The 23,195-nt window shown below is 33.4% G+C and overlaps 3 long non-coding RNA genes across 4 annotated transcripts; 1 reads left to right on the forward strand and 2 right to left on the reverse strand.

The window, feature by feature from the left end:
* Positions 1 to 7,113: 7,113 nt before the first annotated feature.
* Positions 7,114 to 8,906, reverse strand: LOC132633673 (uncharacterized). Its single transcript, XR_009579732.1, has 3 exons — positions 8,658 to 8,906; positions 8,265 to 8,319; positions 7,114 to 7,549 (listed from the first exon to the last, which is right to left on the reverse strand). It is a non-coding gene; the product is annotated as an uncharacterized LOC132633673 (long non-coding RNA).
* A 5,203-nt stretch (positions 8,907 to 14,109) lies between these two features.
* Positions 14,110 to 15,753, reverse strand: LOC132633674 (uncharacterized). Its single transcript, XR_009579733.1, has 3 exons — positions 15,512 to 15,753; positions 15,119 to 15,173; positions 14,110 to 14,403 (listed from the first exon to the last, which is right to left on the reverse strand). It is a non-coding gene; the product is annotated as an uncharacterized LOC132633674 (long non-coding RNA).
* Positions 15,754 to 19,938: 4,185 nt separating this feature from the next.
* On the forward strand, positions 19,939 to 22,584 carry LOC132633675 (uncharacterized). 2 transcript variants are annotated; one of them, XR_009579734.1, is made up of 4 exons: positions 19,939 to 20,422; positions 20,522 to 20,577; positions 21,337 to 21,407; positions 22,233 to 22,584. It is a non-coding gene; the product is annotated as an uncharacterized LOC132633675 (long non-coding RNA). The 2 variants fall into 2 exon arrangements; XR_009579735.1 differs by lacking the exon at positions 20,522 to 20,577 and having other exon boundaries at positions 19,942 to 20,422.
* Positions 22,585 to 23,195: the final 611 nt, after the last annotated feature.

The following is a 23,195-nucleotide window of genomic DNA, read 5'->3' on the forward strand; positions in this document are numbered from 1 at the left end:
GAACATTTGGGTGTGGAAGTTAATATATTATATTTGCAAATTGCAACGTCGATCCAAAAACGGAAAGATGGTTGAGGAACAGCAGCGCAACTAGTAGGATACTACGGTACGATAATTTTGATTTTCGGGTTTTACAAAGAAAAATTACCATTACATGATTTTAAAAATAGGTGAAAATGATTTTCACTCTTCGATTTTGCTTTACAAATTAAATTCTCCCACCTTTATCTTAATTAACTTTTTTGAATTCTTATTTTGCCCTTACGTTATCAACTTAGTTTTTTTACTTTTACTTCTTTAAAATCATGATTCTTTTTATCTCTTTAATCTATGTAAAAGGTTTCCTACAAAAAAAAAATTATCACTTTTGAGACGGAAAAAGAAAGATGAGAAATACTAAGTTGAGTATATAACTTAATGCCATTTTATAATGAAATAAATGAGAAGAAAAATAATTCATTTTTATTAATAATAATCAAAACTCTGATATCTATTTATACAAGTAAAAATAATCGGTAATAATAACTTTAAAAATATCTTTCAATGTAGATAATACAAAATTATTAATAAAAATAGAGGTATATTCTATAACAAATTCCTAAAGATCATCTATTTATATTATAAATGAATTTTAAATTCTAATTAAAAATACTCCATTAGTGGCAACAAAACTCATTTATATATTGACAATAGAGAACAAGAGAGAAGTGAGACTTAAATATACATATACATATATATGTTAAAATAACAGGTAATATGCGAGTGTGTGTGTATTAAAGCATCAATCATAAAAAGTAACATTAGATTTTATGATAAATTCATAAAAGAATTATTCTACTTATAATATGAATTTACATAAAAATAAATTTTATATAATATAAAAAGGTATTACATAGATGGAAGATTGAAAATGACAAGGGTAAAATAGACATTGCTAGGATAAAGGGGGAAGAATGACTATTGTTCAAAGTTGAAGAGGGAGTTTGATTTCTAAAGCAAAGTTGGGGGTGAAAATCATTTTCACCTTTTTAAAAATGCATATCAAATACCGTACCAAATACCATAATACAAGAATCCCGGTATAGAAAATTTCGATTTCGGTATGGTAATCGGTATATACCAACTATTCCCACCCCTAATAACATGTATCTAATACTCACTTTGTTTCAATTTATGTGATGCAGTTAAAATTTCAAAATTCAAATTTCTAAACTTTGATGTAAATATTGAGGTGGAAGCTTTAAGTTTTTGAATTAAATTTTATATATTTGAATACTACGTAAAAAGTACTATAATTCACAATAATTGGCAACTTAAGATATTTAAAAGACATATAAAGAAATTCCGATAAAAAATAAACTTAATTGACTTTTGAAATTTCAACGGTGCCACATAGATTGGGACAGAAGGAGTAATATTATTAGAGATCGTTTGGTTAGTGAGATAAGGATAATAATTCCGAGATAAGATGCAAAGTTATTTTATTCTCCGTTTGATAATGGGTATTAACCAGTCTCGAGATTATTTTATGCCACCATTTGCACTAAAATGGTGGAATTAATGTCCCATCAATATCCTTGCTGATCTCATCCCATGAATAACTTACTTCTTAGCAAACAACCCATAAGTTATTATTGTTTGGTGGTTGATTGGAACAACCCATAAGTTATTATTGTTTGGTGGTTGATTGTTTGTATTAGTAGTCGTTGACGGTGGTGATTGTGGTGGTTCGTGGTGGTTTGATTTTGATTTTGATTTTGATGATGAAGTTTTGATTCCGGTTAGGGAAATTTGGTGATTTGGGTTAATTGTAGTTTCCGAATGTAGTTTGATAGGGGACGCTATTGATCAATTTGAGAACATTTGGATGTGCCAGTTATAAAATTGGATTTTATATATTTGCAAAAAGAAGTAATAACGGAAAGAGTTTTGAGGAACAGCAGCTAATCTAGTAGGATATCCATATCATCATAACATGCGTATTTAATAATACGATTATGAGCAGTTTGGTTGTCGGTTAGAGTTATATAAGTATTAGTAATGTAGAGATTAGTTATGCAAGATTTAGTCATTCATATATATTTGTTAACTAGTGAACTTTCTCGCGCTTCGCGCGATCATAAGTATCTCATTAGATTCATGATTGAATTTCATCTAATACTCAGAATAGTGAAGTAATCACAAATTATATTTTATGAAATCTAAACTTTTAAAAAATTCCTTATATATATATCAACCGTTATGAACTTTGATGAAACTTAGCTTCTCACAAAAACAAAACAACAACAAAAAAAACTAAATGTAAAAACATCAACTACATACTTAGTGAAATTAACATAGAAGTAAGTTAGCGTATCAACAAAAAAGCCTAAAGCAAAAGTCTATGTGAAGAGAAGAAGCCCTGATATAACTGATAAAATTGTTGTCATGTGACCAGGAGGTCATGGATTTGAGCTATAAAAACAACCTCTTACAGAATTACAGTAAGACTGCATACAATAGATTCTTGTGGTCCGCCCCTCCCCAGACCCCGCAGACTTAGTGCACCAAGCTGCAATGGTTAAGGTAAGGAAGTTGTGTTTCAACAAACATACATACTAAATAATCAATTTGTACTTGTATGCGAATTTTTTGGTTGGATCATAGTAATAATGTGGAATATGAAATTTTCCTTAAATGATTTGTAGAGTTTTATGATTTTTGTCAATCATATATTTAACTTTATCATGTTTATTGTGCTCAACCACACATGTTTGTGCCATGGTATACTTATTGATCTAATTAAAGTAGTTATTTTGCATGTTTTTAAATTTTAATGTTATTTCTTTTGCAAAAAAACTTGTTTGAATTAATAGACGTTATCCAATGTAGTTGGATCTTAGTTTCATGCTTAACTTATCTCATCCCCCAATAAATTTTAATCTTTTTGTTTTTTGTTATAATATAGAAGAAATAGTTGTCAATGTCATATTCCCATTTTTTTCTGAACCAAATGTATGTTTCCTTTCTATAAATGTGTCTGTGCATAGATATACCCTTACGTATCCTAATATAGTAATAATATTTTTCTAAAACATTAAATTTGTCGATGCCAGCCTAATAGTATCTGATTTTTTCGTTAAGTTAAATAAAGAAGAAGTGGTAAAACAAAAAGGACAAATAAAGTAACTCTAACCATCAATTTCATCCAACTCTATATGTGGAACAAACTGAATATGAGGTATTTTCTCCAGAACTTCAATTTCGGCTAACTTTATAATGGAACTTCCCTTTCCTTTCTTTTTCTCCTTCCTTTTCCTCTTTGTTTTTATTTCCCTTTTTATGCCATACATTTTCTTCCTAAATTTATGCAAAATCCCCAAAAATCAGTATTTTCCTGGAATTCTTCTATCATTTTCCCCTATAAATTCTAACTGTTGGTGTTGTCTAATACATAAACTTACAATTCTTCAATAAAAAAGACAAGGGAGGACAGAAGAAAGATTAGAAAAACATTATATTCACAGAAGTGCATGCGGAAAAATATATCAAGGGTTGTAGCTTCACCCTATGATATCCGTCAAATTAAACACGCCTGCCTCATTTCGCCATGCCTTGAAATTAAAGATTGGCCTTGGATTGCTATTGGCTTGGTCACTTGACGTCATTCATCTTAACAATAAACTTATTTATGCTGCTACTGCGCAAAGTTTGGATATGGTATGTCTGTTTATATAGTGGATGTACAAAATATAATGGTTGATTCCTTTCAAATTCTATCATATTAAGTGCTGATGCATGTATACTGACGTAACTGAAAGAATGTGGAGAAAGTCATAAGTGCATAATGCTATAACTGAAAGAATAATTAATTTTATAATGACCTTTATGTAAAGTCTTTTAACATCAGAAAGGGGTGATTACATGAAGAAAAAGAGGAAAAAGTAATTAAAATTTAATAAAATAGATATAATTATAAAAAAAATGTGGCTGAGGAGACGTGCCATAATGAAACATTTATTCCTATTAGGAATGATTTGAGTAGCAATACATGGGACATTTATTCTTATATAAATATAAATAAATAGAAAGCACGACAAAAAGCCTAAAAACTGATAAAATCTTATAAAGAAAGGTAATGCAGTACATAACCGCTCCCTTCTAACTTATAGTAGTAAAAGTTATAATCCGTTTCATTTGATAGGGAATGACTGATTCTTTAATAATTATTTAAAGCCATTTCCACATTAAATTGGATAGGAAGAAATTAGGAAAAAGATCAAAAAATGAGGAAAAAGATCATAAAAACCAGAAAAAAGATAAATATGAATGCTGGCCATAGAGAGGTGCCACATCACCTTGTCTATGCCCAGCTTTATATTATTTATAGATTTTTCTGCTATACTAATTATGTAGGATTGTGTATATTGCCATGACTTCATTACTTTTGTTAATTCTTGTTTGACCTTCTTTGAAATGTTTTTTCTTGAGGCGAGAGTCTATTGAAAACAACCTCTCTATCTCTCAATGTATGTTAAGGTATGTGTACACTCTACTCTCTACAAACCACATTTATGAATTATACTGTGTATATTGTTGTCATAATTATGTAGAATTGTAAATAAGTAACCAAATACCGTATTAGTATGCTGAATTTTATATATAACAACTAAAATACTACCAAACATTGTAATCCCTCCGGATAAAAAAGAGTGTCCACTTATAAAATCAAGAAAAAATTAATCTTATTTTTTCAGATTTGCCCCTATTTAGTGTTATGTGATCAAATCTCAATACTTATTTAATTAGGGATAGTTTAGTCAAATTACCTATTTTTGTCTAGAAGTTAGTATTTTCTTAAGGGGTGTGCAATTGACTAAGTGGACACTCTTTTTGATCCGTAAGGAGTATTATTTATGTTGATTTTATACATAAATAACTTACTTCTTAACCAGCAACCAAACAATCCCTTATTTATTATTGTTTGGTGGTGGTGGTGGTGGTGGTGGTGGTGGTGATTGTGGTGGTTCATGATGGTTGATTTTGATGATGAAGGTTGATTCCGGTTAGGAAATTTGGTAATTGTAAGTTGATTGGGGTGGTATTGATCAATTTGAGAACATTTGGGTGTGGAAGTTAAAAGTTTTGGATTTTTTTTATTTGCAAAGAACTAGTAATAACGTCAATCCAGAAACGGAAAGAGTTCTAATAGGATATCCATAGCATGTATCTAATAACTAGTTAACCAACCCGCGCTATGCGCGGTAAAATAAATTTTACAATTTTATGAGGTAAAATTCTGATCAACGCCGTTGTACTGAGAAATAAAAAAAAAATTATGTAACACATTCTTTGCTTCCTTTCCGAGTTAATGTTGTTGGTAAACAAAATTTATTATAGTAAACTATACTAATGTTTATTAATAATATTAGAAGTAAATAATTATCATAAAAATTTTAGTATTGTAATTTTCATGTTGTTCTACTAATTATTACAAGTAGTACTTCTAGTAATAGTACGTGGAGGTTTTTTGAGATTTCTAAAATAAAGTAAGAAAAAAAAAAAAGAGCAAAAACAACAAAAAAGGAAACAAACTTAAAAACTTTATTAAATCAATTAGACATGCCATTCTCACATTTACCCGTTGTTTGAAATAGCAATTCCGTTGCTGCCTTAGAAATGTCAACACCTACCATTTTTCTTATCTCTACTTTGCAATATAAGCTAAGCAAAATTTTAACTCAAAAGATTAAGTTTAAAGTCACATGATAAATCTGATTAAAGTAACATCAAATATATTTGGCTAGAAAATGTCATTCATAGCTTCAAACCAACCAACTTTACACTAAGAGAATAAATTTTTTACAATTAGCACAAATTCAAATAATAAAGAAAAAGTTTATCTGAAAATTGCAACAAAACGATGCACTTAGTGCTGAGATCAAGCATCACACTGGTCCACCCTATATAATGATTAATGTTAAAACTATATAACATATCATTGAGTCTGGAATGAAATTAAAATCTTTACTTCCCAATCCTACGAATACAAAATCACAAAACAAAGAGGGAATCACTTATACTGCATCAATTCGAATTTCATTAACTGATTCAGATTTACAAAAAGAATTGTTATAACAATATCAATCTCAGAATAACGCTCAATATATTGTGAAAGACATCAATACATTACGAAGAAATTAATATGCTAATAATTAAATACATCTTATATTAATGAAAAAATAAGTAAACTAATAGTAAAAATAATTAAGAAGTAAGAATTTAGAGAGTATATAATTACCTTAGGAGAAATGCATTCAATATTGAGGTAGATACTACTGAATGTACCTAGCTCTTCGATGTAGATGGCATCGCACAAAATAAATTTTTGTAGCAAATGTTGAATAAATATAATTATATTACTCAAAAGGGTAAAAGTGTTCAACCAAAACGTTGGCTTATTTTTGCCCGTAAAGAAATGAGTCCATTTGAATATGCTGGGAAGATAGCACAAACAAATGAGTTCAATCAAAATGAAATATTCAATCATACTTTATCTCACAAGGCACAAATTCTGATCATACAAAGTAAAAAACGAAATACAATGAATATGCAAGGTAAAAATCAAACAAATTCCTTTGGCTACTATGTCTTCCGGTACAAAATACATAATATATCAATTTAAATAAAATAATTGAAAACAAATCAAACAACCATTTAAACTACATATACTTTATCATACATAAGTATACAGAGATGGAAAGAGAGAGGAAACAAAAAAATTGTGAAAATTAGAAGGCATAATAAGCTGACACTACAAAACTGAAGCACAACAGGACATATGAATGGAAAATTTGAGGTGAACCAACAGATATAGAAGAAGACTAAAACGTATAAACATTAATATGAATTAATTGTTAAGCTTAATGGGAAATTAACTAATTGTTGACCCATGATTCCATGAACGGAAGAGATGATGAGCAAAACGGATGAAGAAGATGAAAAAGCATAATCATGAATATGTATTAATTATCAGTTTAATTAGAGATAAGACTTTTAGGCTTTTTAATGTAGTCTAAACTAATAAGATGGAGGAGGAAAAATTGCAAAAAAATGAGAAAATAGATAAATAGTGTCACGCCCCGAACCTGGGCCTGGACGTAACACGGCACCCGGTGCCTGACTGCATGTGACCGAGCGAACCAACTGGCTGCTGAATCAACATGTGATACCAAAACATAACTAATTTATAGAATAAAACTAACACATGCTGATCAACTGAAAGTCTCACTGAAATATCATAATGCGGAAATACTTAAGCAATCTGAACATATATGAAATTAGCCAACATGGCTAAACCAAACAACTGAACGACTGCCAACAAGGCTAACATAATAAATATCTGACTGTCTGAATTGTGTCTATGAAGCCTCTAAGAGTACTGAATAATAGAGCTGTCTATAAACTGAAATAACTGGATAGCTGACAACGCCCCGAATGAATGTGGGGCTCACCAATAGCTGATATGTGCACTCCTAATTAGCTGAGTCGTCAACCTGTGTATCGTTACCTGCATCGCGAGATGCAGGTCCCCAAGCAATAAAAAGGGACATCATTACATTTGAATTGTACTGGTATGTAAAGCAACTGAAACAATAAAATACTGGAACTGAAACTGAAACTGATAACTGTAACTGTACTAAACAGGAAAGCAAGAAGCTGAAGTACTCCCTGTTCTGAATGAAGAATCACCTGTAAAACTGTAAATATAACTGTGGCCTGGGGCCCAAATAATGTGCACAAAAACTGTGGCCTCTGGCCCAAGCAATACGTATGCATAAACTGTGGCCTAGGGCCCAAATAATGTGCACAAAAACTGTGGCCTCTGGCCCAAGCAATACGTATGCATAAACTGTGGCCTAGGGCCCAAAAGTACAGATACAGGTGTTCAACATTAACAATTTACAAAACTGAGACTGGCTATATCTGATAGCATGATAACTGTTTCTGATTATGGGACTCTTGCAAATAACTGGTTATACACTGACTGAGACTCATGTGATAATAATGCATAAGTCTATAAAGATTACGTGTTGAGTTCATGATGTTCAAAGTGACAACCATGAACGAATTCTGTAACTGCAACCTTAGAAGATAACAGTTCTATATCATATCATGAAACTAGGACTAAACTATATTCTGAGTCAAATTGCTAACAAGTATGAAGAATGAGGCGTAGGGAGAATTATGAACATTCCCTAACGTAGATAGTTAGCCTCACATACCTTAATTCCAGCCTTTGAGCGTAATACAATGTTCGTCACCCCTTTCAACTTTGATCTATAGCAATACAAGTCAAAGGGATTCTATATTAGCAATAATATTCATGATTTGGCCATCTAAGCATTTTATCAAACACTTAGTGGGCATAAAGCTTCACAATCTCCATTAATGGTGTTTCTTCACCTAATTCCCATTCTATTACTTCTAGGTGATTCTACAATCTCAATTAGGTGTAATAACGTCATTCTTCATCACCCACATGAATACAACAATCCCAAATCAACAATCCAAAACTCTAGCATAATTCATATAATTTCCTTTATCAAACCCATTTGTTATTCTCCCAAGAATTCATCAATTCTCAACTATAAATGATTTGAGAGTAGGAATATTACCTTTTGTGAGCATCCACCACGAAATCAACTTCCAAAGTTTGATTTGTAGCTTAGAACGACGGCAAGAACTTGTACTACACTTTATCCTTCACGAGCCTTGGGATTTGAGGCCTTCAACTTGTTGGATCCTCTCCTTTCTCTCTCTAACTATCCTTTCTCTCTCTCTAAAATCTGAAAATATGAGGGAAGGAGGCTGCTAGGGTTGGACATTTCCCTTAAATATTAAGTGGAAATGGGTCTGACCCAACTTGAGTTCGGGTTGGACCAAGTCCACTGTCCAGCATGACCTTTCTGTCTTAAAACGTTCATATCTCCCTAACCAGATGTCTCCTCGAGGCCCATAATATACCGTTGGAAATCTATTTCAATTATCTACAACTTTCATGTTATACATTTTTCCAAATTCCCAACTTATAATAGGTTTATGGCCTCCCGAGGTTAGATCAGCCGAAAACGTACTTCCAATCGACGGCTCATTTGACGTTTCGTCGATCAGATCGACGAAACGTCGATCTCCTCCGTCGAATTGGCCAAATTTCCAGTGAACAATGCGCAATCGACGGTTCAAAGGACGAACCGTCGATCATATCGACGAAACGTCGATCTTCCCGTCGAAGTCACCCATTTCCCAGCGAAGACAGGCTTCAGTAAAATGGGCATAACTTTTTGTACGTAGCTCCGTTTGGGCTGGGCGACCTATCGTTGGAAAGCTATTTCAAAGATCTACAACTTTCATCAAGGAAGGTTTTCCAAATTCTAAATATTTAAAGGGGTTATGATCATAGGAAGTAAGACCTTCCACAAACTCATTGGCAAACATGCCCTGTGGAGTGGTTTTCAACTTTGCTTTGCCCAAAGACATTTCTTATGACTTAATTAGTTTTCAAGACACTTCCTATAACCCTCATATTGGTTCCATTATATTTGATTCATCTTATGAGTCAAACTTTCACTCGAAGCTACGAGGTGTTACAATATCTCCCCCTTGGGATCATTCGTCCTCGAATGATAAGCATTCGAGATTCTACAAAAATTTCGCCAGAGTTTCCCCTGTAATAAGGCACTACCAACCTGTTACAGCAACCCATAATATCATTGCCTCACAAGTCTACATCACAATAGCATTATAAATTGGCCACACATGACCCAAAAGCATGAAAAGAAAGCTTATATACCTCAAAATCTTGGTGCTTCATCATAAATCTCTTCTGCGGGCTGAAACAAGTGTGGGTACATGGATTTCATATCCTCCCCGGCTTCCCATGTAGCTTCCTCAACTTTCTGACTTCTGCACAGGACTTTCACTGAGACTACTTCCTCAATCCTCAACTTGCGAACATGGAGATTAAGGGCTTTCACTGGGACTCCTTCATAAGTCAAATCGTCATTAACTGTTATGCTATCAGTCAGGACGATCAATGACGGGTCTCCCACACACTTTTTCAACATTGACACATGAAACACTAGATGCACCAATTCAAGTCTTGTGGCAACTCAAGCTTATAAGCCAATTGACCAACCTTTCGTTGGATTCTGTATGGTCCATATGGCGGGACTATGCTTTCTCCTTCTTACCAAATCTCGTAACACATTTCGTAGGCGAAACTTTCAGAGACATTTAATCATCAACTTGGAACTCTACGTCTCTACGCTGCATGTCCGAATAGGACTTTTGGCGACTCTGAGCCGTCTTCAAATGCTTCTAAATCAACTTGGCCTTCTTTATAGCCTCATAGACCAATTTTGGTCCTAACAACTCTGCTTTCCCAACTTTAGACTAACCAATCGGTGATCTGCACCTTCGCTCAAAAAGGTTTCAAACGGTGCCATCCCAATACTAGCATGGTAATTATTTTTGTAAGTAAACTCAATAAGAGGCAAGCGGTCATCTCAATTACCATTGAAATCAAGGACACATGGTTACTGAACCGAATGAATACATGATTACTGAATTGCTGAGACATTGAACTGAATGTCTACTGAACTAACTGAATACTAAGCTGACTGAATACTGGATTAACTGAATACGAAACTAACACACTAACTGAATATTGAGCTGACTGAATACTGGATTAACTGAGTAACATTAACTGGATACTGAGCTGACTGAATACTGGATTAACTGAGTAACATTAACTGGATACTGAGCTGACTGAATACTGGATTAACTGAGTACGGGACTGGCATGAATACGTGAGTACTGGACTGATATCTGAGTACTAAGCTGACATAAATATCGGAGTATTGAACTATCATGAACATTATAACATGAGATCTGAATAGCGTATCTGTCTGACCATTTGTTTGAGGATGAAAAGTTGTACTAAGGTTCACCTTCGTACCCAATCCTTTCTGAAAGGATTTTCAGATGTTCGCTGTGAACTGAGCACTATAGTCTGAAATAATGGACACTAGGGTCCCATACAATCCGAAAATTTCATTAACATATGACTTCGCATAATCTTCTGTTCAATCTGTGGTCTTAACTGGCAAGAAGTGCGCTGACTTCGTAAGTCTGTCCACAATCACTCAAATTAAATCATTCCTCCTATCTGAACGAGGTAGACCTAGAATGGTGAGCTTCTGACATAATTAGCTCTCTGAGCCCATCTACATCTGGAACGCATAATCTGCCTTGGTATCTCAAGGTACCGTTATCTCCCCTTTGTGCAAAAGCTAAGGCTTTATATTCGTGAATCCCCTCTTTCATCTTTAAGAAGTAGGAATCACCAAACTGCTTCTCTCTAACTTTAATGACTAAGAAGGAATGCCATGTTCCGGGCAATAACTCCACCCGCTTCAGAGTCTGGAAGTCGAATTCCCTAGCTTGGATAAGCGGTGAACTTCTTTCACCTTAGTTCTCTTGTCTGCCTAAATCATGAGCTGTACTTCCTATACTTGATTTTTTTTTTCTGAGATACTTCCTAAAATACTCATAGTACTGTAAAATACTCATAGTACTGTTGTGTGCTAAGTCTTTCATTAGCCCCTTAAATATTAGAGTCTTGTGCAATGGCACTACCCTTTTGACACATAACTAGGCATGATCTTATAACTTTTCTGGGATCGCCTAATCGATAGTAATTGAACTTAACACGATTCGTCCGACAATCATTCTACTCATTTCGGGTTAGGCATATTCCCTATGGAGACTATCTCATTATGCCAACCTAACTGAATTAAGGTTCTTCATATCTCATACTAACCCTTCGGGTCTTCAATTATCTCACTGGACTTACTAGCGATTTATGCATCTCCCCCTTAGACCAAGGCTAACGTCTTATACTTACAAATTCTTCTCTTTTGATGAGATCCAATTAACCTTCCTTATCTTCTGTAATTCCTTTGTACTCTACAACACTGACGATTTTTTTTTTTGACTCACATCTGAGCAATTTCTCATGGGGAAAAACTAAATTTACTTACATGAACGGGTTGCTCCTGTATTCATAACTGGCATACTCCATCTTAACGACTTAACTCTGCTCACACTGTAAATCTTAGGACAAACCCCCCTTTTTTTTACAACTCTTAAAGGTTATTTTTCTGTAGTTTGCTGTCTTACGACTTAGTTGATTTCTTCTTCCACTAATCACTCTACTCTAAACTTAACTTAAGCCCTTGGTTTCTAACACACATATTCGGATGTATCTGAACTGTCACCCACTCAAGGTGTTCATTTGAATAGGAAATCAAATCATATTTCTAATAGTTCTGCTAAAATTGCTAATGCATTGTATCTACTCAAAACTTACTTACTATTTTTCTGTTAATCACCTGCTAGCTTCATATTTTCTTATTCTGCTCTGAATAACCTAAGTTATTTCTAACTCTCCCTCATCATCTGACTCTATTCTATGGCTGTATACTATCTTTTCTGAACTATGGATCACACTTAAGAAACCTTTATCTATCTTATACGAAAGATACCCAAACTTTCTATACATTTCAAAGTCATATCAGACTATACCCATCTGGAATAAACACTTACTCACATAGCTTAAGAGAGGACTGTCACATCTCCTTATCTCATAATAATAATTACTTCTGAATTAACTTACAGTTGTCGTACTCTCTAACTCTGATCTGACTAAAACTTAAACAAACTAAAATCATTCATATTCGTCACAACTCTTCCTCCTTGGTATTCTTGTCTCAATCATACTATTACTTATTTTAAATATAAACTCGTCGTAATTTATCCCTGCTTATCAATTCAGTCGATACCTCAATATAATACTCCATTAAGATTGGCCAGCCTTTTCCATATCATCTCTTAGTATCACAAGTCCTTCCAAATTATCCTAGCATTACTTTTTACCATATCGATATTGACCTCATAATTACTATTACTATCAATTTTACAGTTAACTTTATTTCTCGAAGTCAGACTTGCAACTTGGTCAAATCCTATCATTACTGTTGACACGACCTTTCAAGACATACTACGAACTTATATCTCATTCTCCTTCTATTTCTAGGAAAATTTTGGCAGAGTTTCCTCTGTATTTCTTACTATCCCAAAACCTGCACGCAGGAAATACCAACAATGCCTTACAAGGCCAACATATATATATATATATATATATATATATATATATATATATATATATATATATATATATATGTCATATCATATCATAGCCATACAGGGCTTCCAATTTCAACAACAGTATAAAAATGATGAACTTACCTCATATGTCCAACTCAAACTGTACCTGTTACTCTTTCCTGTTTATTTTCCCTTTCAATCTTTAACTGCAGATGGAGTGGGTCCTGATGACCTTCGGTAGAAAACTGTCTGCCACCACTTTCTTGAGATCCTTCATGATTTATGTTTTCTGCAGACTTAGCTCCTTTTCTAATTTCTCTAATATCCTTTCCCTGTGGTATCCCATTCTCCTTTCTCAAGAACATCATTATCATTCAACTTACTATTCTTTCTACTACACCCCTTCTCGGGCATCTTACATTGTATTCCACTTTTAATAGCACTTGAAGTCTCATTCGTTACCAGTAAGTACTGCTCAATTGTACCCTCTATGGGTAAACATCCTTACTTGGACCTTGAATTACCTGTTCGTCTCCTGCGCATTCGAAACGTACGCAATTCGATAGGAAGAGAAGTTACTTATCGCTCTAAGCTTTATGGCACAATCTAGAGTAGAAAGAAATGAGACAAATCCTGAATGTCTTGGTGGTCAACTATTTATATGTGTGGGGCCCTCACACATATAAAAGAGACCCCGCTGGACACGGCTTCATAGACTCCCTAAGACACTTGAACCTAGGGCTCTGATACCAAGCTTTGTCACGCCCCGAACCTGGGCCTGGACGTAACACGGCACCCGGTGCCTGACTGCATGTGACCGAGCGAACCAACTGGCTGCTGAATCAACATGTGATACCAAAACATAACTAATTTATAGAATAAAACTAACACATGCTGATCAACTGAAAGTCTCACTGAAATATCATAATGCGGAAATACTTAAGCAATCTGAACATATATGAAATTAGCCAACATGGCTAAACCAAACAACTGAACGACTGCCAACAAGGCTAACATAATAAATATCTGACTGTCTGAACTGTGTCTATGAAGCCTCTAAGAGTACTGAATAATAGAGCTGTCTATAAACTGAAATAACTGGATAGCTGACAACGCCCCGAATGAATGTGGGGCTCACCAATAGCTGATATGTGCACTCCTAATTAGCTGAGTCGTCAACCTGTGTATCGTTACCTGCATCGCGAGATGCAGGTCCCCAAGCAATAAAAAGGGACATCAGTACATTTGAATTGTACTGGTATGTAAAGCAACTGAAGCAATAAAATACTGGAACTGAAACTGAAACTGATAACTGTAACTGTACTAAACAGGAAAGCAAGAAGCTGAAGTACTCCCTGTTCTGAATGAAGAATCACCTGTAAAACTGTAAATATAACTGTGGCCTGGGGCCCAAATAATGTGCACAAAAACTGTGGCCTCTGGCCCAAGCAATACGTATGCATAAACTGTGGCCTAGGGCCCAAATAATGTGCACAAAAACTGTGGCCTCTGGCCCAAGCAATACGTATGCATAAACTGTGGCCTAGGGCCCAAAAGTACAGATACAAGTGTTCAACATTAACAATTTACAAAACTGACACTGGTTATATCTGATAGCATGATAACTGTTTCTGATTATGGGACTCTTGCAAATAACTGGTTATACACTGACTGAGACTCATGTGATAATAATGCATAAGTCTATAAAGATTACGTGTTGAGTTCATGATGTTCAAAGTGACAACCATGAACGAATTCTGTAACTGCAACCTTAGAAGATAACAGTTCTATATCATATCATGAAACTAGGACTAAACTATATTCTGAGTCAAATTGCTAACAAGTATGAAGAATGAGGCGTAGGGAGAATTATGAACATTCCCTAACGTAGATAGTTAGCCTCACATACCTTAATTCCAGCCTTTGAGCGTAATACAATGTTCGTCACCCCTTTCAACTTTGATCTATAGCAATACAAGTCAAAGGGATTCTATATTAGCAATAATATTCATGATTTGGCCATCTAAGCATTTTATCAAACACTTAGTGGGCATAAAGCTTCACAATCTCCATTAATGGTGTTTCTTCACCTAATTCCCATTCTATTACTTCTAGGTGATTCTACAATCTCAATTAGGTGTAATAACGTCATTCTTCATCACCCACATGAATACAACAATCCCAAATCAACAATCCAAAACTCTAGCATAATTCATATAATTTCCTTTATCAAACCCATTTGTTATTCTCCCAAGAATTCATCAATTCTCAACTATAAATGATTTGAGAGTAGGAATATTACCTTTTGTGAGCATCCACCACGAAATCAACTTCCAAAGTTTGATTTGTAGCTTAGAACGACGGCAAGAACTTGTACTACACTTTATCCTTCACGAGCCTTGGGATTTGAGGCCTTCAACTTGTTGGATCCTCTCCTTTCTCTCTCTAACTATCCTTTCTCTCTCTCTAAAATCTGAAAATATGAGGGAAGGAGGCTGCTAGGGTTGGACATTTCCCTTAAATATTAAGTGGAAATGGGTCTGACCCAACTTGAGTTCGGGTTGGACCAAGTCCACTGTCCAGCATGACCTTTCTGTCTTAAAACGTTCATATCTCCCTAACCAGATGTCTCCTCGAGGCCCATAATATACCGTTGGAAATCTATTTCAATTATCTACAACTTTCATGTTATACATTTTTCCAAATTCCCAACTTATAATAGGGTTATGGCCTCCCGAAGTTAGATCAGCCGAAAACGTACTTCCAATCGACGGCTCATTCGACGTTTCGTCGATCAGATCGACGAAACGTCGATCTCCTCCGTCGAATTGGCCAAATTTCCAGTGAACAATGCGCAATCGACGGTTCAAAGGACGAACCGTCGATCATATCGACGAAACGTCGATCTTCCCGTCGAAGTCACCCATTTCCCAACGAAGACAGGCTTCAGTAAAATGGGCATAACTTTTTGTACGTAGCTCCGTTTGGGCTGGGCGACCTATCGTTGGAAAGCTATTTCAAAGATCTACAACTTTCATCAAGGAAGGTTTCCCAAATTCTAAATATTTAAAGGGGTTATGATCATAGGAAGTAAGACCTTCCACAAACTCATTGGCAAACATGCCCTGTAGAGTGGTTTTCAACTTTGCTTTGCCCAAAGACATTTCTTATGACTTAATTAGTTTTCAAGACACTTCCTATAACCCTCATATTGGTTCCATTATATTTGATTCATCTGATGAGTCAAACTTTCACTCGAAGCTACGAGGTGTTACAAATAGGAATGGAGGTCATAAAGATGTGTCACATCACCTTGTCTATGCCTAGCTTTATATTATATATAGATACTACTATTAAATATAGGGGTCTCGTCTTCGAGTCTGCAACTTTCATTCTTGATTAATGAAAACATCTTTTGACAAATGGTTTAGCAGTTGTTCGTCTTTCAAAAATTTCACCTCTATCTATGAAATACGAATGTCAGTGTGATAGGACCGAAGTGTTTGGTTGTTATTATACATGTATTAATAATTTAGGGATTAGTTATGCAGAATTTAGTTATTCATGTATTACTTATTTCATTTTCTATCCTGTATAAAATAATACATAGATTTACTCATAACTTATACATGTATTAGTTATGTGGAATTATAAACAGATAACCAAATACCGTAATTAATAAGCTGAATTTTATCCACAGCAACTAAAATACTACTCTCTCTCTGTCTCAATTTATGTGGCAATTTTCGCTGTTCGAAAGTCAATTTGACTAAACTTTGAAGCTAAATTGGATTAGATTAACTCAATATTTTAACATTAAAATTCATATATTTGAAAACTACATGAAAAGTACTATAGGTTGCCGCTTTTCCAATATCAATTTGGTGAAAACTACATCTTAAAATATTGGTCAAAGTTTATGCAATTTGAATCTCGCGAAGCGAAAAGTGCCACATAAATTGGGACAGAGGGAGTATCAAATATGATCTCATTAGTTATGTTGGTTTTAATACATGAATAACTTACTTCCTAACCAGCGACCAAACAACTAATTTATCATTGTTTGGTTGTTGATCGGTGGTGGTGAACGTGGTGGAGGTTGTGGTGGTTGACGATGATGATTGTTATGGTCCGTGGTGATTTGATTTTGATGATAAAGTTTGATTCCGGTGAGGAAAATTGGTAATTGGGGTTAATTTGAGAACATTTGGATAAAATTGGTAATTGTAGTTTGAGGTAATTTGAGAACATTTGGATATGGAATTGAACTTTTTGGATTTTATTACCGTCTATCCGAAAACGGAAGGAGTTATGAGGAACAGCAGCTAATATTCATATTCCATAGCATGTATGTATCAAATAATATTAATTTACAACTCCTCAAATTTGTCACTAAATTTTACTTAAATACTCAAACTATGACTTGTTTCGATTGAGCAATTGAATCATGATAAAATGACATATTAGACATTTAAGACTCAAAATTTTGAAAAAACTTCTACACGAGTTCTCAAAGGTTCACAACGTAAATAAGTTTGTTGTTAAAATATCTCACCTCCTTTAATTTCATACATTAGCTTCAAAAACTGTAAAAACTTCATGTTTGTTTCAATTGGAGTCGATGTGTATAATTAAATAAATTCAAAATATATTGATTTCTCAATTACTGTATGATTGACGCTGTAAATATCTAAAGGAAATAATTGCACTATAACATGAAGAAATAATTTCATCAAACATATAGTTGTTCTTATCGACAATAAAATATGAAACAAAGCTATGTCTCCAACAAGACAACATAAGTGTTAAAACCTTAGGGGACCATAATCATAGAAGTCACGTGCAGATAAAATGAAGAAGTTTTGGCATTATGCTTGAACAAGAATAATCTATAAGATTATTTAAACTTCTTTTGATGAAAGTTATACAGTCACAAGTAGAAAAAGTTAGTCCAAAGTTTAGTAGTGAATAGTATTATAATAAATTTGTAGCTTTTTATAAATTCATTTTTTAAATTTATTTTATTTTATTTTATACATCAAAAATCTAAAACAATACACAAAAAATCGTGAAGGGATCATTTTCTTCTAATCAAATTTAAAAACTATATCCACCTATTTCTTCTTCATAATTTGACGATGCGACCTCCATGGATAAATTAATTTGTCAAACTTCTAGTAAAGCGATAAAAGAATTAGACCAAATAACATAAACCTTAGAGTTTGACTCCCTCTAGTTTATATATGTCTTCATTGACTAACACAACTAACTTAGCATAATTAATTTACTACTATGTGTTTAACATTTAATAACGGTAAAAGAATTAAATCTTATACTGAACTATGCAAAATAATCTAAATATGTCATCCATTAATAATTTAATTCAATCATAATTTTTATAAGTAATTCTTTATTACTATATCTTTTGCACGAGATTGATGAACAAGAGAATGAGGAAATAAAATTGGTTGCAAAATGGGGTTAATTTGCTAGAAAGAACATATGTTGACACCACTCTTGGTTATTTTGCAAAATACAGTAATAAACAAATTGGCGCAGGAAACAATTTAATTTTTCTAATAGAATGTTATTGTCAAATGATATCAAAAGGCAATCAAAATTCCTTACAACAAGCCAAAAATTTGAGAATAATAAGCCCAAAATTTGGAATTACTCGGTCGAGTTGAAAATAATAGAACCTGAGAATTTCTCTCAAGTAAGGCATAATATTGGAAACCAAAAAATAAGAATTATTTTATGCAAAATCTAATTTCTCAGGGTATGTGCATCCCTACCTCTGGATGATAATGTTTGATGCGTAACAACCTGCTCTTACACAAATTACGATGGGTTTTCCTTGAATCAATTGTGACAAGAATCCTCCAACAAATACATCCCTTATTAAGTGAAGACAAAACATGTTAAATGTAGCCTAATGTAACATTAAGATGACTGAATACATTTCATGGATTAACATTAGGATTTATTTGACATCCCAAAGTTAGTTCCTTTATTTAAGTTGTCTTTCCTTCTCTGTTTGTTTTGTGTTTCCTTTGATATTCAATCTGTACTTTATCTGCTTTGTGATATATTCCCTCTGTTTCAATTTATGTGAACCTATTACTATTTGAGGAGTCTTCGAAGTGATTCTTTGACCATGTTTTCATTATATTTTTTCTAAATTATTTGAATTATAGATTATCATGACTTATGATACTTTTTATGTAATTTCTAAATATATAATTTTATTTGTACAAACTTGAAAAATTTATGTCAAAATTTACAGTCAAAGTTATAAAGTTTGACCCTCTTACTTCGAAAAAGTTCACATAAATTGAGACGGAGAGATTATCTATTTTCATGTTCCCCTCAGTTATTCTTATTGTTTTTTGTCAAATGATATAATAGATAATGTAATTTGTCAGTTCACACTCTTAAACTAAAAAACAGATTTGATAAACTGAAATAGATTAATTGGGTTAACTGAGTTTCTGGTTCATTTTTTATTTTGCTAAGGTATTTGACGATATTCCTTAAACAACTTAATTATGCAAGGAAGTTGAATTCACGTTTGTCTCTCGCGCTAAAATTAATCAATAGTTTTTAGGAGAAATATTCTCTTCCAAAGCAACTTCTTTCTTTCTTTGGTTATGTCCAATTTTATAATAGCAGCACATGTTTTCATCTTTTATTCCTTGCAAGTTTTTTCTTCTTTGTCTTTATCAATGAAAGACTGCGGGTCTGCGGTTTTACTCATCATGTCCAATACTACTAGGTAAGAAGAAAGTAAAAGAATCAAGTTGATATGACTAACTTTATTTCATTATGATGATTACACTTTTCTTATCACTGCAAAAGAATCTAGCTCAAATTCCAATGCTCTAACTTTGCTATCATGAGAATTGAATACCTTTGAGCACGACCATGGTTGAAGTTCTATAAAATTAATGTGCAAAAGGCCAATCTCCAATATAACATCTATCAAGTGTCTAGGGTCATATCACCAAACACCAAGAGGTATGATATAAAGAGTCTATAATGTGGTTTTGAAACTACTTCAACGTGACGATGCTTCTATTGAATTCCTTGAATTAATAGTCTTTGTCTTCTTGATGGTATTACGTAAATTATCTTGGACGGAAAATGGCTAAGTTTAGGGAACTGTGAGAGATGGAAAAAGAAAATTAAAGCATCTTGACATGTTTTGGAAGAGGTATGTTAAAAATCTTTCCTGTACTTCATGGTTTCTTTTTTCCTCATTACTTTAATGGGCATGTGGAATTACAAATTTAGTTAATTATTTGTTTAGCAGGTAATTGTACCGACTTTTGGCAGATGATATTCAGAAATTCTGAACCATCTTAGAGGGTAAATTGCTTAATTTTCTGGTGTTTGGTCCGTGCCTATATGCTAGGTTTGCTTTAATTATCAATATACATATTGGTGTGCAATTATTTAAAGAGGAGAAAATGTAACATTTGATGGACTAAAAGATAAAAGTATATAAAGGAACTAATACTCATGATAAAGATGAATAGGTTTGTTGACCAATTGTGAAGAACAATTTGACTCTGCAGTGCCTTGTTGTAAAATATGATTAAACATAGTTAAAATTTAAAAGTATCGAGATCAAACAACAACCTTGTATTAAGACTGAATTTATTTTACAACAAAAGTAAGTAAGTGTGAAAACTATTTAGAGATCGTGTGACTCTTATTGACTCTTTACAGTTCCCATAATTGAATATGTGATAACTTGTTGATGAACCAATCAATCTCAATTTATAATTATAATAGTTTAATATGTAAAATATGCTCTGTTTGCGAGAATGCTAGACATCATGCCATCTGAAATTGTTTTAACATAATAATAGCCTATGTCCCTTCTGTCTATGAACTTGCCTCTACTTAAACTTAAGCTTATCTACCCTTCTGCTATTTGATATTTTGAGTTCTTGACCTCATCTTTTCCACATCATTCATTTCTTAGCTTGCTGGACTTTTGTAGATATTACTTTCAGCCTATCGACATTTCAATTTATGATTTTCTGTTTGTTTGTTTTTTGTTATTTGGGATTGATGCATCTTTTTGTTTAGCAAGATCACTACATTTCTTTCCACATGCAGATTCCTAAGAAAAGGAAGATTTATTCAGTGAATGAAGGAAATGCTAAGAACTGGGATGGTCCCACATCCAAGTATGTGTAATGACATTTTTTCTTTTTCTTTCAGTAATGTGTTTGTTTAGATCTACTTGAGGCATACCAAATTTGTGGATTTTAAAGAAAAGAGCATAACCACTGATAAAATTCATTAGGAATTTAGGGACTGTTAGTAATGATTTATGAATAATGGTAATTTCAATTTTTAAGTGGAGAGTAATTCAGTGATGGCTTTGGCATTTTCCAGCTTTTGCAAAAGCAGATCAGTAACTTCAATTCTTCCACTTTCCTTTGAATTTTTGGTTCTCTTTAGATTTTACTTGTTACACAAAAATATTAAGAGTAGCACTTCTGTGCTATGCTTATTTTTGTGGTTACTAGTTCAGAAAAAACATAACAAGTGTTCCTCTTATAGAACTCTAATGTAATATCTTAAGATTTATGCATTGTTTCTCTATCTACTCTTTGAGTTGCGCATCTTCATAGATTTATTTCCTACCTGCTTTTGCAAGAGAAAAATATCCAAAGAAGTTGTCCTGAGAAATTGAAGTAATGTTATGTCAACTTCCATATTTTTCCAATGTCTAGCTACCTCTCTTTATCTCCACTTTGAATGAAATTACAAAATATTATTCCAGGTCAAGATAATAAACTTACTTCTGTAATTTTTTTATTTGATAATTGTATGAGTTTATCTTTTTGGATGATGTTAGGCTACTTCTATAGATAAAATAGTGAAGGTTAACAACAAACTTTTCTTCTAAGCTCTTGAAGCACCATCTTTCATGCCGAGTAGCTAATGTACTCCATTTTGTCTTGTCCTGTTTGAGACAAATTGCTTGTGTTCTCTGTTTCTAGCAGATTGTCAGGTGTATATTCCGTGATCTGAGCTTTAGAAGAGGAAGCATTAACCGCGGTTGATACTGGAATAAGTTCTACTCCAAGAGTTCTACTGATCTTATTGTCTCCACCTACAACATAGTCAACTATCAGCATGAATACGTGCTTCATAGCTTCCTATTAAAAAAAATTAACAGCTGATCACCTACGCCGAAAGCAGTAGTAGCAAATGCATTTGCTCATAGAATAGATCGACACAAAGCTTATTTAAAGCTTTAATTCATTGACTCATATGTTGATTTAGATCTTGAGTCAAATTTACATTGTGGCATTAAAGTTGTACTAATTTCAAGGGAGTGATATATCAATGCAAAAATTTGCTCATCTTTTACAGTTAGCAAGCAAAAACATGCTTTGCAATCTTTTATTATAATTAACAGATAATTTTAAAATGTAATTTGTAGGGCCCATGCTGAGCATGGGCAAGATTATCTAGTTAGAATAGAATTGTGCTAACACAATGGCTAGTTCATTACTAGCTTCTGGTAAGGAATTATAGGAAGCTAAGCTATATTGAAAATACGAGCTAGACTTTTGCTCTGACAGAGAGCAATATATGAGACGGAGGCTGACATCTGATGACTAATCTGCTATTTGGGTTAGTTCTTGTTTGTTATGATATGTTCATACATCTTTAATACCGGATTAGTCTTATATTACAATTCATTCCATCTGAAAAAAAAAAGTAGGAGCTACACTTTGCTTTTTTGAATACCTTGTACACAACACCAAGTTGGTGCTAGAATGTGAACTAATATTTACATTGCCTATCAAAAATTTAGTAGAAGGTAACTAAGGTTTCATTTTGTAAAGACCCCTTTTAACTAATTTCCTCATAAAAGATATTGTTCAAGATGTCAAGACCACGTTAAAACTACCTTGAAGCTTTATCTGAAAAAAACGATTCTGGTTCCGCAACAGCAG

The sequence above is a fragment of the Lycium barbarum genome, chromosome 3 (assembly GCF_019175385.1).
Source record: "Lycium barbarum isolate Lr01 chromosome 3, ASM1917538v2, whole genome shotgun sequence".
Taxonomy (NCBI): domain Eukaryota; kingdom Viridiplantae; phylum Streptophyta; class Magnoliopsida; order Solanales; family Solanaceae; genus Lycium; species Lycium barbarum.